The 17,500-nt window shown below is 35.2% G+C and overlaps 1 protein-coding gene across 1 annotated transcript in view; it reads right to left on the bottom strand.

The window, feature by feature from the left end:
• Nucleotides 1–17,500, bottom strand: part of MYL3 (myosin light chain 3) — a 108,895-nt gene that overhangs the window by 35,841 nt on the left and 55,554 nt on the right. The gene's annotated exons all lie outside the window — the stretch shown is intronic.

Below are 17,500 nucleotides of genomic sequence, written 5' to 3'. Positions count from 1 at the left end.
CCCGTGTTTCTGGTGAGCATTCAGGCTCACCAGAAACACAAGTTATGATGCAGCGGTCTAAAGACCGCTGATCCATAACCTGTCCGCCTGCTCTGAGGTGGCGGACAGACATCGACGAAAATCAACCCGATCCAATACGATTGGGTTGATTGACACCCCTGCAGGGGGCGGCGTTGCACCAGCAGTTCACAAGAACTGCTGGTGCAATGATAAATGCCAACAGCATATGCTGTCGGCATTTAACGATGTGCGGCGGACATGGTTCGCTATAGCAGATCATGTCCATCCGCACAATAATAAATGGACCCCTTTGAATTGAAAAGGCTAAAATGTATAATTGTATAATTATACATACATATACATGTGTGTATGTATATATACATATGTATATAGGTGTATACATTTGTATTTATGTTTATAAGTGTATCTATACACTGTCCACCTTTGCTAAACACGGGCAGCAGATCTGTTGATCCGCTGGCCCGTATGTATCATTACACACTCGTCGCAGTGTTTAATGTCTGCCCCTTCATTCACACGATTGGTCATGAATGCAGTTTGTGCCATACTGAACCGAATGGAGTCTTGTGCCATACTGAACCTAAAAATTGAGTCTTGTGCCATACTGAACCGAAAAACTGCATTCATAAGATATTGTGAAAACACGGTCTTTGTTTGCGTTGGTTGTTAGCTTTGGACTGTCTCTTATTAATGCCTTGTGACCTCACTTGTTTTTATAAATTAATTGTTAATTTTTTATCCACTTCTGAGTCCTTCCATTTGGAGCTTAAACCCATATGGGACTTTAATCTTTGTCTTTGTCTCCTACTTGGAGTCTTCCTGTGCCTGGAAATCTAGAGCTTGATTTTGAAGCTCTAGAGCAGGGGTCAGCAACCTTCGGGTCCCAGATGTTTTGGAACTACATTTCCCATGATGCTCAGATAGCCTAAAGAGTGTCTCAGCATTGTGGGAAATGTAGTTCCAAAACATCTGGGAGCCGAAGGTTGCTGACCCCTGCTCTAGAGTATGTGAGTACCTCTCTGCTTTAACTATAAGCCATTAATTATCAGCAGGACTTCACCATATGTGTTTTTTTCCTCCTTTTCCATGAGGTTTTGTCTGGACACATCACCAGCAAACAGTTGGGACATTTTGTACATATTGTTCTGTAAGTTAAGAACATTGGAATGTGAAATATGAATAACTGCTGCCGGGTTAGCGTGACCTCCCATGTGACGTTCTGTGCATTTTCTTTTATGTGACACGAACTGAAAACTAAAAATAAGCAGTGGGAATTTAATTGCACAGATTTTTGAAAAGTTACTGTCTAGAGGGAACACTTAAAATTGATTATTCTGACAAGTGAAAGTATTTTGGGGTAAAAAATCTGTAATAAAAATGAAATTACTTTCTGAGTAACTGTCATCAGTATTGCAGGAAAATACCCCACTTACTACTGAATAATTTAAGAAAGGTATGATCACTAGATCGGATCTCCCTTTCCCCAGTTGAGACCTACAAAAAGATAAAACTGCATTTTACTGGCAAAAGTCACAGAACTGCATTTTACTGGCAAAAGTCACAGGGTGACAAAAAGGTGAGCAATTTATTGTCAGACGAGGGGAAAACTTTGCAGAGACCCCTAACGCATTGCTCAACGCGTTCTTGTCAGGTGGCACCAGGCTTAGAAGAATAATGTAAAATACGCAGGCAGGGATTGCAAAACAAAGAAAAATAATCTTACATAAATCTTATATAAAAGATACTATACTATATTTTTTTATTAGTATAGCTTTATGCGTTAGAGTAGAACATTCAAACATCAATAGGGCAGTTACATATCTTTGCTAATTAATTGTAAGATTGTATGACTAGGAATAAACTAACGGATACCATTAGATAATTTTGATCATAATTGCATGGGGGGTCCAAGAAAATGTCTGCCCAGGTCCAATCAATATTAAAGATGGCCCTGCCCCTAAGGTAATTTAAAATAAACAAATGAATACTAGCATATTTATTAGTTTTCTTTAAATTTCATTGCGCATTCATTCGGAAATTTTCCATATGAAATTAATGCACAAGACTTTACATTTGTGTCCTGTCCATTGCAGATAACCTATATAATAGCAATTATTAGAGCTTTAATAAATCTAGACCAGGTATGCAAATAAATCTCTAAAAACCTCTTCTGTGGCCATATCAGAGTGCACATGCATAACATAATAGATTTATTCCAAATCTTTTCGGAATAGTCGCAAAAATGTTGAAAATATTTAATAAGTGTTAAATGGTCTTGAAAAACCTGTTGAAAAATCTCGAGATAATGGGTTGTGACCATCAAGAAAATTTTGGATCCATATAAAAAAAAAAAGTGTTCTGAACTCGGAGAAGCAACCAAAAATCTGTGACTGTGTCTCCCTTTTTTTTCAAATAACCCTCTGAAAATACATTGGCAATTGAGTGGAATTAACCCCTGTGTTTGAAATACATAATCTATGGCAAAATTTAATTTCAAGATATTTTTATTTATATTTTGTAACAAATATATTTATACCTATATATATATATAGAGAGAGAGTGATACAGATGATTATATATAGGTATTGATATATACAGCTATATATATCATTAAAATTATGGGGGAGATAAAAAACTGAAATTAAAATCCTCCATGTCTCAAAATTAAATCAATGTAAATATTTGCATAGGAAATTAGCACATCTAGGCAAGATTCCCCGCTTGCTTTTTCACAGAAATACCTCATATACAATGTTACCAATGCACAAGAGAATTCTGCGTAAGATATGCAAATTAGATATGCAAATTCTCAGTTTTTTTGCTTCAAAATACTGTTTTAACACAGCTATCCTTTTAACAGGATTATTGCAGCAAACAATAAAGCAAGCGGGGAATCTTGCCTAGATGTGATAATTTCCTATGCAAATATTTACATTGATATATATATATATATATATATATATATATATATTTAAATCAATGTAAATATTTGCATAGGAAATTAGCACATCTAGGCAAGATTCCCTGCTTGCTTTTTCCCAGAAATACCTCATATACAATGTTACCAATGCACAAGAGAATTCTGGGTAAGAAATGCAAGATATGTCTAGTGAGTGATTTCTGGTTTGCTTCAATAATCCTGTTAAAAGGATCGCTGTGTTAAAACAGTATTTTGAAGCAAAAAAACTGAGAATTTGCATATCTAATTTGCATATATTATCCAGAAATCTCTTGTGCATTGGTAACATTGTATATGAGGTATTTCTGGGAAAAAGCAAGCGGGGAATCTTGCCTAGATGTGCTAATTTCCTATGCAAATATTTACATTGATTTCATTTTGAGACATGGAGGATTTTAATTTCAGTTTTTTATCTCCCCCCATAATTTTAATGAATTTTGGTTTAACCTTGAAAGTAGCTTTACCAATGCAGCAACCAGAAATCTATCTCCTACTGATGAGTTCCAAAAAGAACAAAACAGGCTGTCTAGTGAGTGATTTCTGGTTTGCTGCAATAATTCTGTTAAAAGGATCGCTGTGCTAAAACAGTATTTTGAAGTAAAAAAAACTGAGAATTTGCATATCTTACCCAGAATTCTCTTGTTCATTAGTAACATTGTATATGAGGTATTTCTGGGAAAAGGAAGCAGGGAATCTTGCCTAGATGTGCTAATTTCTTATGCAAATATTTACATTGATTTAATTTTGAGACATGGAGGATTTTAATTTCAGTTTTTTATCTTCCCCCCTAATTTTAATGAATTTTGGTTTAACCTTGAAAGTAGCTTTACCAATGCAGCAACCAGAAATCTATCTCCTACTGATGAGTTCCAAAAAGAACGAAACAGGCTGTCTAGTGAGTGATTTCTGGTTTGCTGCAATAATCCTGTTAAAAGGATCGCTGTGTTAAAACAGTATTTTGAAGCAAAAAAAACTGAGAATTTGCTTATCTAATTTGCATATCTTACCCAGAATTCTCTTGTGCATTGGTAACATTGCATATGAGGTATTTCTGGGAAAAAGCAAGCAGTGAATCTTGCCTAGATGTGCTAATTTCCTATGCAAATATTTACATTGATTTAATTTTGAGACATGGAGGATTTTAATTTCAGTTTTTTATCTCCCCCCATAATTTTAATGAATTTATATTTATTTATAAATACATAGAACCTTTTCTGCTATGTGAAGAACTTTGGAATGGGAAAAACATGCTGAAACATGTAAGCCGTTGGTGTCAAGCTTATACACTGTTTGTTCTTGTTTTTGCTCTGTCTCCAGCCTATGTTTGGCCTTTTAACTTTTTTTGCCAATAAACTACGATTTTATACTCTCCATCCTGGATCCTATTTTTGTGTTTTTTTCTGTAGATACATATATACACATGTAAACACATATGTAAACATATAGACATACTGTATATATATGTATATATATAAATATAAAGAGAGAGACGCGCTCAACCTGGGAATGAACAATTGCATAATAGCTTGTTCTATGGCTAGTTACCACCCAAGAAGCAGCCTCTTTATGCTCAACATGTGCCTTTCACAGAGAAGAACTCTCCTGAAGCATATCAGTCTGATCCTGACTTTACAGTACAGTCCAGACCCAAAATATTAGACAATCCCTCTCTGAACGAGAGAAACGGCAAAACCCCAGACGTACGTTTTGGCCTAGTGTGGGCCTCGTCAGTGAGGTGCAGCCATTTCCCTCTAGGCACACTGAGCAACGGGTCCACATCTGGATTCCCACATCACTCTTAGGAAGACTTCATAATTTGCATAAATATAGAAAGAGAAGCGCTCAACCTGGGAATGAACAATAGCATAATAGCTTGTTCTATGGCTAGTTACCTACCACCCAAGAAGCAGATGTGCTTGCTCAGTGTGCTTAGAGTAATATGGCTACACATCACTGATGAGGCCCAATGAAGGCCAAAATGATTGTCTGGAGTTGCTGTGTTCCTTGTTCAAAGAGGAATTGCCTGGTATGTTGACGCTGGACTGACCATAATAGGCGGGATCAGACTCATATACTACAGGAAAGTTCTATTCTGTGAAAAGCATTACTGGACTAAAAGAAGCTGCACCCAGGTGGTAAATAGCCATAGAACAGGCTAACAATGACATTGAGCTGGTTGTTTGTTCCTGTGAGTGTGCTTCTCTGTGTGTGTGTATATATATATATATATATATATATATATATATACATACATATTTAGACATGTACATGTATGTATCTCAATGTTAAAGCCCTTTGTCTATCTTTTTTTAACACCTGAGATCTCATATTGAGCCTGTATAACTTTTGTGTGCAATATTTTATTTTAATAATCTTTAGTAGATAGTGTTATTATGAATGTATCTGTACTTTGTAATGTTTTATTATGTGTTTCGTGACACTTTTGAATTTTGCGAAAGCTAACCAGAGCTTTGAGGACACAGTAATCATTCTAGCGTAAATTGTGATTGCAATCAAGTGATTGTGTTTTCTTTCCACTTGTAATACCAGCGGTAAACCCGACAAGCACAAACACCAGCGATAAACCCCTTATCTCTCCCTCACAAATGTTAGTGCTCCACTCGTAATCTGTCCCAAAATATAAAGCATGCTAAGTTGCCGATTTAAGAAGCTCCGTATTGGCCCCAATGCCTCTGTTTCCTAAAGGCTCACGGGAAACAGGAATTAAAAAGCAGCGGTCATAAGACCGCTGCTCCTTAACTTGTTAGCCACCTCTGAGGGGGTGTACAGCAATCAGCCCGATCACATACGATCGGGTTGATTGACACTCCTTGCTAGCGGCCCATTGGCTGCAAATCTGCAGGGGGCGGCATAGCACAAGTAGTTCACCAGAACTGCTTGTGCAATGATAAATGCTGACAGCGTATGCTGTCGGCATTTATTGATGTGCGGCGGACATGATTGCTACAGCGGATCATGTCTATCCGCACAATGATGAATCTACCCCTATGTATCTAAATAAGTGTCCATTTAGTTAACTGAACTGAAATAAAAAATATATTTTACCGAGTAGATGCACAATATACTGCCCTGTTCCCCTGTGCTTCTCCGCAACCTAAATAATGCAGGAAGTTAAATTAAATTTCGTGACGAAAAAAAACCAAACAATCTTCTCTTTTATACAGAACAGAAGTCATCAGAGCATAGAAACTGCAATGTCAGCTCTCTGGTTATACACAATGGTGCCCTTATTAATAATTCATACTTTTGTTCATTTTAATTCATCTGGGAGAAAAGTGAGTTAGGTTATACAAAGTAATGCTAATCATGTGTATGTTTAATTACTCTGCCCACAAGATTACTAAACTTTGAATCACTAAAGAGTTCTATGAACTTCATTTCCTCATCTGCTACAATATTCTATTTAAGACGGGAGCGCTTAAAGGGACATTAAACACTAAATAAATGCTAGATAGAGTGATACATTCAAATAAAAGATAAGTCTGAGAATAAAAAGTAGATGTATTTTTTTAGTTTCATTATAGGGGCCTATTTATCAAGCTCTGTATGGAGCTGAATGCATCTGTTTCAGGCTCGCTAGAAACATTAGTTGAGAAGCAGCGGTGTTAACTCGTCCCCCACCTCTGAGGCAGCGGACAGCAATCCGCCCAATCGTTATACACAATGGTGCCCTTATTAATAATTCATACTTTTGTTCATTTTAATTCATCTGGGAGAAAAGTGAGTTAGGTTATACAAAGTAATGCTAATCATGTGTATGTTTAATTACTCTGCCCACAAGATTACTAAACTTTGAATCACTAAAGAGTTCTATGAACTTCATTTCCTCATCTGCTACAATATTCTATTTAAGACGGGAGCGCTTAAAGGGACATTAAACACTAAATAAATGCTAGATAGAGTGATACATTCAAATAAAAGATAAGTCTGAGAATAAAAAGTAGATGTATTTTTTTAGTTTCATTATAGGGGCCTATTTATCAAGCTCTGTATGGAGCTGAATGCATCTGTTTCAGGCTCGCTAGAAACATTAGTTGAGAAGCAGCGGTGTTAACTCGTCCCCCACCTCTGAGGCAGCGGACAACAATCCGCCCAATCGAATACGATTGACACCCCCCTGCTAGAGGCCAATTGGCTGTGAATGTGCAGGGGACGGCCTTGCACAAGCATTTCTAGTGAAATGCTTGTGCAATGATAAATGCTGACAGCGTAGCACATTGATAATTCGGCCCCATAGTGTCTATAAAACAATGGGATCTGCCATGTTGTAACTTAGGTTACTTTCTCTGCTGTGGCCAATTAGAGGCAGATATAAATAGGTCACTAGAGTGTTTAGCCAATTGCTGTGTGGAATATAACAGTGCTCTTCACTTCCATTTCTAACAGGAACTGAAAAGCTTACAATTTCAGAATGGAATTATAGGAAAAGGGGACAAAATAAATAATGAAAGTTTATTGTAAAGTTTTTTTATATATACAATTTTTTTTTCATTTTATATTGTCATCTCAAAGTGTTTAATGTCCCTTTAAAGCATAATTCTTTTAGATAACGTGTGGGTTGATTTCTTTCTTTCTGTTCCCATTTATTAGCATTTTATTAACTCCCAATAAGTACTTTTCAATTTCTTAGGGGACACAATCCAGGTGCTAACAAGATTTATAATCAGATTGGAGCACACAGCTGAAAATTCAACAATATCATGCAAAGATAACACTGGCTTTGGTGATCACAATCGTTCTGACCATTGGTTTTGCACTTTATTTAAGCAAAAAATGGACACATCAAATTAAACATTAAATTAAACACATAAAGATTGTCTATAAATTCAAATAATTGCTTTTTGACATGTTAGCGGGTATTAAAAGATGATTTGGAATAATTCTATTATCTTGTGCATGTAAATACACTCTGAAATGGCCACAGATGCTATTTTAGATGTATATATGAATATATGGGCCTCTATTTATCAAAGTCTGGCGGACCTGGTCCGACAGTGGGGATCAGGTCCGCCAGACCTCACTGAATACGGAGAGCAATACGCTCTTCATATTCAGCATTGCACCAGCAGCTCACAAGAGCTGCTGGTGCAACGCCGCCCCCTGCAGACTCGCGGCCAATCGGCCACCAGCAGGGGGGTGTCAATCAACCCAATCGTACTCGATTGGGTTGAATTGCGGCGATGTCTGTCCGCCTGCTCAGAGCAGGCGGACAGGTTATGGAGCAGTGGTCTTTAGACCGCTGCTTCATAACTGGTGTTTCTGGCGAGCCTGCAGGCTCGCCGGTAACACTGGGCCTCAAGCTCTATCCGGAGCTTGATAGATATGCCCCATGGTCTTGATTCATTAAACCTATATTCAGCACTATTGTATAGTCCCTCAGTAGTGGGCCGGACAGACATTTATATATATACATATATATGTATTTAATATAAACAGGTATGTGATATCACATACAGCTAACAAATCTGCAGGAAACACAAGGAAAAAAGCATCAGGAAAAAAAAAAGGAAAGACTGGAAATGACCCCTGAGAAAGCTGTATTGTTTTTATAATTTTGTAACTATTGGATACTTTTCTGTCCTCTGTTGGCGCCTACCCTAATATTAGAAATGAAATGTCTTTATTTGAAATTTTGGAAGTAAAAATAATCAGGTAACCTATTATTTAAATGGAACTAAACTTGGCAAAACAGAGGAGAAAAGGGATTTTGGAGTAGTAATAGATAACAAGCTAAAGATGGGCGCACAATGCAGGGCAGAGGCTCTAAGGCTAATAAGATACTAGCATGTATTAAAAGAGGCATTGATGCAATGGAGGAAAGCATAATTCTATCACTATATAAATCCCTGGCAAGACCTCACCTTGAGTATGGAGTGCAGTTCTGAGGTCCGATCTAAAAAAAATGCATTACAGACTTAGAAAAAGTTCAAAGAAGGGCCACAAAACTAATAAGGGGAATGGAGAATTTAAGCTATGAGGAGAGGCTAGCCAAACTGGGATTGTTTTCTCTAAAACAGGTGCTTGAGAGGTGGCATGATTACTTTATATAAATATTTAAAGTCCATATACAGAGATAGCAAAAGCTCTGTTTATTCCAAGATTTTTTATGTGACAAGAGGTCACAATTTAAGGCTGGAGGAAGGAGATTTTGGGGCATATTTATCAATGTGCGAGCGGACATGATATGAAGTAGCATATCATGTCTGCCGCACATCGATAAATGCCGACAGCATACACTGTGAACTGCTGGTGCAATGCAGCCCCCTGCAGATTTGCGGCCAATCGGCCGCTAGCAGGGGGTGTCAATCAACCCAAAAGTATTTTATCGGGTTGATGTCCACAGCCTCAGAGCAGGCAGACACGTTATGGAGCAGTTGTATGGAGCAGCAGTATTTAGACATTCAGGCAAAAAGGGGCATCAAGCTCCATACAGAGCTTGATAAATATGCCTCATTATCTCCTGCAACCTAAAGGTTTTTTCACTGTGAGAGCAATAAAATTGTGAAACTCATTACCTAAGGAGGTAGTAGATACATTTAAAAATGGTTTATATACATCTCTGTCTAGAAACTTAGAATTTAGGGATATGATTGCTTCTGTTAAATGGGTCACCTTAATTAATGGGATTAATATAAGCTCAGCTGGAACTTTGACTGTAAGTATAATAAAGGGACAGTATATGCCAATTTTCATATAATTGCATGTAATAGACACTACTATGAAGAATAATATGCACAGATACTTATATAAAAATCCAGTATAAAACCGTTTAAAAACTTACATAGAAGCTCCCAATTTTGCTCTGTTAAAAAGGTAGCCAGAACACCCACTTTAAGTGGGAAATAACAAACACTCCCCCTTCCTCTGCATATGAAAAGGCTCTTTACACAAACAGGAGTAAGCTGGAGTTGGTATACGTCAGTATTCTCCTAAAACTTTGGGGCTTGGTTAGGAGTCTGAAAATTAGAGCAATATTATTAAAAAATAAGCAAAACTATACATTTAAAAAAAAACAAAAAAAACCTGTATGGGCTATATAAATGAATCATCTACAAAACATTTATGCAAAGAAAAATCAAGTGTATAATGTCCCTTTAAGATATGTATTGGTTCTACTCGATAGACTTCTAAGTTTTTTTCAACCTTATCTACTATGTTACTTTGTTACAGGTTGTACTTTATTTTAGTTTCACTCCTCTATATTCTTAATGAAATATTAGAACAGGAAAGTCCAACTGGTGAAAGACGCATGTGTCCGTTAGTATTAGTTTTTGCAACCCTCAGGAAAAAAGTATATCTAGGCATGTGTGCAAAGTTTTTGTGGTCCCCAGGAAAAGTGGAACTAAATATGTGGGCTTTGGGGTATTTTTTAGTTCCACTTGGGGTGGGTTTTCTTTTTTTATGGGTCGCAAAAGAGATTTTAAGTGCAATGCCCATACAAATACCCCTTTAGGGACAATGGGTAGCTTAGGCTTTTTTTTAGACTTCGTTTTTTTTTATTTTGGGGGTTGGTTGGGTGGGGTTTTTTTTTTGTTAGGGGGTACTTTGTAATTTTTTTATGTAAAAGAGCTGATTGCTTCAGGGCAATGCCCTACGAAAGGCCCTTTTAAGGGCTATTGGTAGTTTATTGTTAGATTAGGGGGTGTTTTTATTTTGGAGTGGCTTTTTTGTTTTTATAGGGCTATTAGATTAGATTAGATTAGGTTTAATTTTTATTATTTTGGATAATTTTGTTTATTTTTTTATAATCTTAGATTTTTTTTTATTTTTCGTAATTTTAGTGTTTGTTTTTGTAATGTTATTTTTTTTTTATTTTTTCGTAGTGTTAGGATTTTTATATTTTATAACAGGTTTTTTTTTTTTTTTTAAATAGTTATATTAGGTTTATTTATAGTTTAAGCTTAGTTTTTTTAATTTCACAGGTAATTTTTTTTTTTTGATAGTTATATTGGTAGTTATATTGTAACTTTAATTTAAAGTTAAGGGGTGTTAGGTTTAGGGGTTAATAGTTTAATTTAGTGTGTTGCATTGAGGGGGAATGGCGGTTTAGGGGTTAATAGGTTTAGTTTAGTATTTGCAATGTGGGGGGCCTGCGGTTTAGGGGTTAATAGGCTTATTTTAGTAGTAGCAATGTGGGGGCGGCGGATTAGGGGTTAATAGGTTTAATATAGTATTTATGATGCGTGGGATGGTGGTTTAGGGGTTAATAGGTAGTTTATGGGTGTACTTTGTAACATTTTTGTTATGAGTTTTGTGAAACATTTTTGTTTCGCAAAATCCATAACTACTGGTCTTTGATAGCGGACTGGATCGTGGTGGTATAAGCTATAATGCTAGCGAAATAGCCGGACCACACAACTTCTAATACAGGAGATCTGAAAAATCAACACTCAAAAGCCATTTTTTTGAGTGCGGAATGGAGAGTTTCAGTACAAGTTAAAACGCTTGCGGTATAGCTGTACAGCCGCGACTTGTAATACGGGAGACCTGCCATTCCGCTTGCCAATTTTCAGCGTCATAGCCATACCGCACAACTTGTAATCTTGCTGAATATGAATTAACTTGTTTAAGGCTCTTTGGTATGCAACATAGATGTTTTTTACTTAATGTTGTTTTAATGAAGCATAATAAAATGCATAACACTAACCATAGAATACTACAACTATTCTCTGTTGACATCTGTTTCGTTGGTACATTTATATAATGTCAATACCTCAGAGAGTTGAAACTTGCCTATAAAATGCATTAAAATCCATAGTCCTTTTTATACCGGCCACAAACAATATATGACTTCAATTACTGAAGCAAATGATGTTGTATAATTCAGCTGTCAATACCGTCAACTGCACCTACAAACAATGGTTTTCATTAGTTTAATTTCCTATTTAAAATGTAATCTTCACTGCAAACATTCATTAGGGCTAAAATACATTGAGTTTGCCAGCTACAGTGTGTGGTATTTTGTCTCATATGTAGTCACTTAGCTTTATTGGCTAGATTTTATTTTTTTAGACTTTTTATTTTTTTTTGTGGGAGGTTTGACTATAGAATTTGGTATCCCCTCCAGAAAACAAACTGTTCTTGGAAAAGGATCATAGGCTACAAATGATTACGTCTCAATTTAATGTAGGAAAAATTCTCAAAACAACCAGAACGAGAACAGAATAAAATAATATAAGTAAGAAATTGAGGCTTTAGAGGTTTCTAATCATATCATCTTTAGTTGTTTGATTATTTATCTTAATAGTTTATGTTCTGAATTTAAGATATTTGAAATATAAAGCATTAGTATTATTACTAATTGTAACAGACCATAGTTCTATTGTTTATACATGCAGTGTAGTTTGATGATGTTATCTAATAGGCAAGAGTTAGAATTGTCACATCGTTTATTGGAGGACCTGATGTCAGCACTGTTTTACTGGCATAATCCAGTGGAATGCAAGTCTCATAAAAACCAACGTTTTCTTTTAACCCACAGTAGTATAGAAATATTATTTTATTATACTTGTGCCCAGAAATGCCAGTTTCTCATGTGTTTTCTATTACCACCAGATATAACGAATCTTGCCAGTGGTATGACTTTTATGTTTACTGTAAATGATGGTGACTCAAGAGAAACTTATTTGTAATTCCTTGAATAATGACCTATTACAAATATGAAGTTATGTTATTTTTTTTTCTTTCCATTTAAAAAAATAAAATAATTATCACTTATGTAATCCTATTAGAGTTGTCAACTAGACAGAGTAATGTAGCGTTAAATGTGTTTATTGGAGATCTTGTAGATTAACATTCTGCTCTGAAATATTTTCAGTCATGGTGCAATTTAAAGGGACAGTAAACCCAAATATTATTATAATCTATTTTTAAACCTTGTTAAGTAGCAATACTATTTGCAATTAATAGTTATTAAATGTTTACTGCTGTTTACCAGTATTTTATCTCCAAAACTATTAACTCTGCCAAACCCACTGTTATCTTCATGATGCAGGCCCTATAATGATAGTGTACCAAGGTAGAACAATCATGGCTGCCGCATGCACAATTGTATCCCTTTGTGGATTCAAGCATGCGCATAGTGGATCAAATCTGTGCTCTGACTTGAGGTGCATCAACAACAAAGCGCCAGATATAGAGCTAACATGTGCATTGTGACGTCAGAGGGGGGCGCACCAGAGCACAGAATTTGCCGAAGTAGCTGATGGAGGAGGAGCAGCAGATAAATATATATATATATATATATTGAGGTAAGTATCCCAATCACCCCTAGACTACGAGCATGGTCTACTTTTAATAATTTCTACATTTAAATGTAGGCACTACAACTGCGCACATTGAAGAAACAAAGATGTCTGAAAGGAAGGCTTGTTAAAAGTGTGCATGCGATTTCTTATTTTCTAAATTGCGCATGCGATTTTCAGGACAAGCTGGGATAATGAATATTATAATTAGAACATGCCTACTTGTTTGCAATTGGAGGAACAGCAATGCAAATGTACAGTAATGATCAGCCTACTTTTAAGGGCGGTCCTTGCTGTGGGTTTATGTAGAAATAAATATAAGATTATAAGTTATTTTCAAACCTTCGTTTTGGATTACAAATAAGGGCATTTAATATATGCAATGTTAAATTTGATAATACAGTGATTTTCAGGTATCAATTTTTTGAAAGATTTGTAACCCTTTAAGGAAACATTCTTACACACTGGGATATGTGTGTGTGCTTGTATACTTTCCTGTTAAATAAAAGTGTCAAAGGAGACTGTCTAATCTCCTCCTAAGTAAGAGGTTACGCACATAGATAGCTAGCTAGATAGATGATAGATAGATAGATAGATGATAGATAGATTTCTGTAACATTTTATAATAAAAATTACTTTGTATATGTATGTGTATGTGTGCGTATACATTGTCCAATCTGGTTCCAAATATGTGGCTGCATATATTTATAACCAATTGAAAGCCACACTTTTTTCTGGAACTTTTTATAATATAAAAAGACATTGGGACCAATTTATTGAAGTGCGGACGGACATGATACAATGTAGCGTATCATGTCCGCTGCACATCGATAAATGCCGACAGCATACGCTGTCGGCATTTATCATTGCACAAGCAGTTCTTGTGAACTGCTTGTGCAATGCCACCCTCTGCAGATTTGCGACCAATCGGTCGCTAGCAGGGGGTGCCAATCAGCCTGATCGTATAGGATCGGGCGGATTGAAGACCGCAGCCTCAGGGCAGGCCGACAACTTATGGAGCAGCAGTCACGCGGAAACAGGGGCATCAAGCTCTTTTCGGAGCTTGATAATTAGGCCTCATTATTTGAGGATGGGCAAAATAAATAAACTGTATATTAAGCTTTGCATTATGAAAACTTCATTGAGCAGACCTGTATTATACAAGTAAAAGTGCACCCCAGGTCAGTTGTATATTTTGGAACAAGAGTGCCTAACTCAAATGCAATTATATATTTTTGTGTGAGAGTTGTTCTAATAGATTGTGATTACATATTTGTAGAATTTGAAGGTTTATTGAGTTTTAGGTAGCAAAGAAGATATTGAATAAATTGTAGAATGAAAAAAGTGATAGGGAACAGATTTATTTTCTCATATAATATTTAAAATGCAGTGCAGAGATGAAGAGTAGGCAGTTTTTTTTTTGTGCCCCGACAAATTACCACATGCCCTTATTTAAGGTATTATAACCACCTTTAAGGGGTTTTAATTAAACATTTGACCAAATCAAAGTTGAGATCTCTTATAAAAGAGACATGTCTTTTTATTATATGCATATACATTTCTTTAAACAATCATTCTTTATTTATAACTGTGTCTTGTACAAAAAAAGCAATGCAAAAGCATAAACAATATGCAAGATCAATATTAAAATGTCCATAAAGGTATTAATATGTGGGTGAGACAATAATGAAGCTTAGGTACCACTTGACAAAATGGAATGAACCTCTTCTATGATTTACCTTTGCTTTCACAATTTTGAAATTTTACTATGATTGTAAGCAGGTCAATTTTTAATAGATTTATCTTTCGTTTTAGAAGTTTTTCATCTGGAACTTACCCATACTGGTTGTTGTTTGGGTTGTAACAATTATCTACACTTTTAAGATTTCATATTAAAGAAATAGATATGGTAAATAAGCACCAGATGCACTAAATATATTTAAATTCACCACTAGATGGCATTCAATAAGTTGTTATATTCAAAGCTGTTATTAAAGGGCCACTAAACCCAAAATCTTTCTTTCATGATTCAGATAGAACATACAAATTTAAACAACATTACAATTTACTTCTATTATTTATTTTGCTTAATTTTTAGATATCCTTATTTGAAGAAAAAGCAATGCACATGGGTGAGCCAATCACATGAGGCTTCTATGTGCAGCAACCAATCAGCAGCTACTGAGCATATCTAGATATGCTTTTCAGCAAAGAATATCAAGAGAATAAAACAAATTAGATAATAGAAGTATATTAGAAAGATGTTTAAAATTGCATTCTCTTTCTAAATCATGAAATAAAAAATGTGGGTTTCATGTCCATTTAAGGTCAATTTAGGGATTAATAGAAGTGACAACTGGTGCATGTAGACTGAAATAAAGCATATGATTTTGTTGATATATCTGGACAAATAAAATTGAACATTTGAAGCACATGCTATTACATTATGTTAAAAAGCTGTTTGTTGGTTTGGTAAAGATTGTTAATATACATTTTCCTAGACATTATTAAGTGATAAGTACTAAGGTCTAGATGACGAATGGCACACTATTGTTTGTGCACAAGCGATATCGGGTTTTCACGTCAATTTGCATGCAAGTTAAATTCCGCTCATATTAGAAGATGAAAGTAAATGTGAACGTATGAGCACATCAATGGTTTACGCTAGAATGATTACCACGACTTCAGAACTCTGGTTTACTTTTACGCTCAAATAAAAAGTGCACAAAAAAATCCAAATTAATTTAAAAGTACAGTACAGTTACACTCTATACCTATATATAATCATGTATATTATAGGTATAAATATATATATTTGTGTAATAATCATTATATATATATATATATATATATATATATTTATTTAAATATCTCTTTAAGATTAAATAGAACACATTTTCCTATGTGCAGAACACTGGATTATGAAATATGCCATATTTTTCTCTTATTTTGCGCTTTTGAATAACTGCAGTTGAGTTTGCGTGGCTTGTGGGTGTTTTTTGTCCATTTTTTGGCATTATTGAAGTCTATTGGGAATGCAATTTTGGATTTGCGACTTCTCAAAGTCTATTTGTTACCCCGACTTTGCAAACGTGAGAGCCCAAACATTTTTCTTTAAACTTGTAATATGAGCACGAATCTCTGAGTGCAATACTTCTAGCGGTGTTAAAGGGACAGTCTACACCAGAATTTTTATTGTTTTAAAAGATAGATAATCCCTTTATTACCCAGTTCCCAGTTTTGCATAACCAACACAGTTATAATAATATACTTTTAACCTCTGTGATTATCTTGTATCTAAGCCTCTGCAAACTGCCCCTTTTTTCAGTTCTTTTGACAGACTTGCAGTCTAGCCAATCAGTGCCTGCTCACAGATAACTTCTCGTGCACAAGCACAGTGTTATCTATATGAAATACGTGAACCAACACCCTCTAGTGGTGAAAAAAAGTTAAAATGCAATCTGAAAGAGGTGGGCTTCAAGGTCTAAGAAATTAGCATATGAACCTCCTAGGTTAAGCTTTCAACTAAGAATACCAAGAGAACAAAGCAAAACTGGTGATAAAAGTAAATTGGAAAATTGTTTAAAAATACATGCTCTATCTGAATCATGAAAGATTATTTTGGCCTAGACTGTCCCTTTAATGCTCCAAAGCGATCGCAAACTACCACTCCATATTTAATCTAGCCCTAAATGTTTAACATAATTCTTAAAAATAATTAGAATTTGACTATTTGCACATTTATATATTTACCATATGTAGATCAATGTTTATAGAAATATGTTATATACAGGAGCATATCAAAATAGACTCATTTCTTTAGTGATGTGAGATTTCATTGACCGATTTCCTGCTCTGTTTCTTTCTCAAACAACATTATAGTGAACCACTTCCTACTAAAATGAACTAATTATACGATAGTTAACCTTTTTTCCAGAAGGCAAACAACTCATTTTTTTGCATGACTTTCATACAGTTTATTTTGTCTGCTCTCAATAATAATTTATGTTGCATTACATTATGAGCCACTTGAGACAATTGCCAGTACTCATCCAAACAGTTGTAAAAAAAAGTACTATTTATTTTTGTCTCTATATTAATTTAAGTCTTCAATGTACTACAACAGTAGCTGAATTGGACATTTTCTATAAAAAGTGGATTAAGAAACCAACATTAAAGTTTTATGATTCAAATAGGTTGAACATTATATATATTATATTTAAAATATTGCAAATACTGCTGCCATATAATGCTA

The sequence above is a fragment of the Bombina bombina genome, chromosome 5, assembly GCF_027579735.1.
Source record: "Bombina bombina isolate aBomBom1 chromosome 5, aBomBom1.pri, whole genome shotgun sequence".
Lineage (NCBI taxonomy): Eukaryota > Metazoa > Chordata > Amphibia > Anura > Bombinatoridae > Bombina > Bombina bombina.
This window is presented reverse-complemented; position numbering and strand designations above follow the sequence as displayed.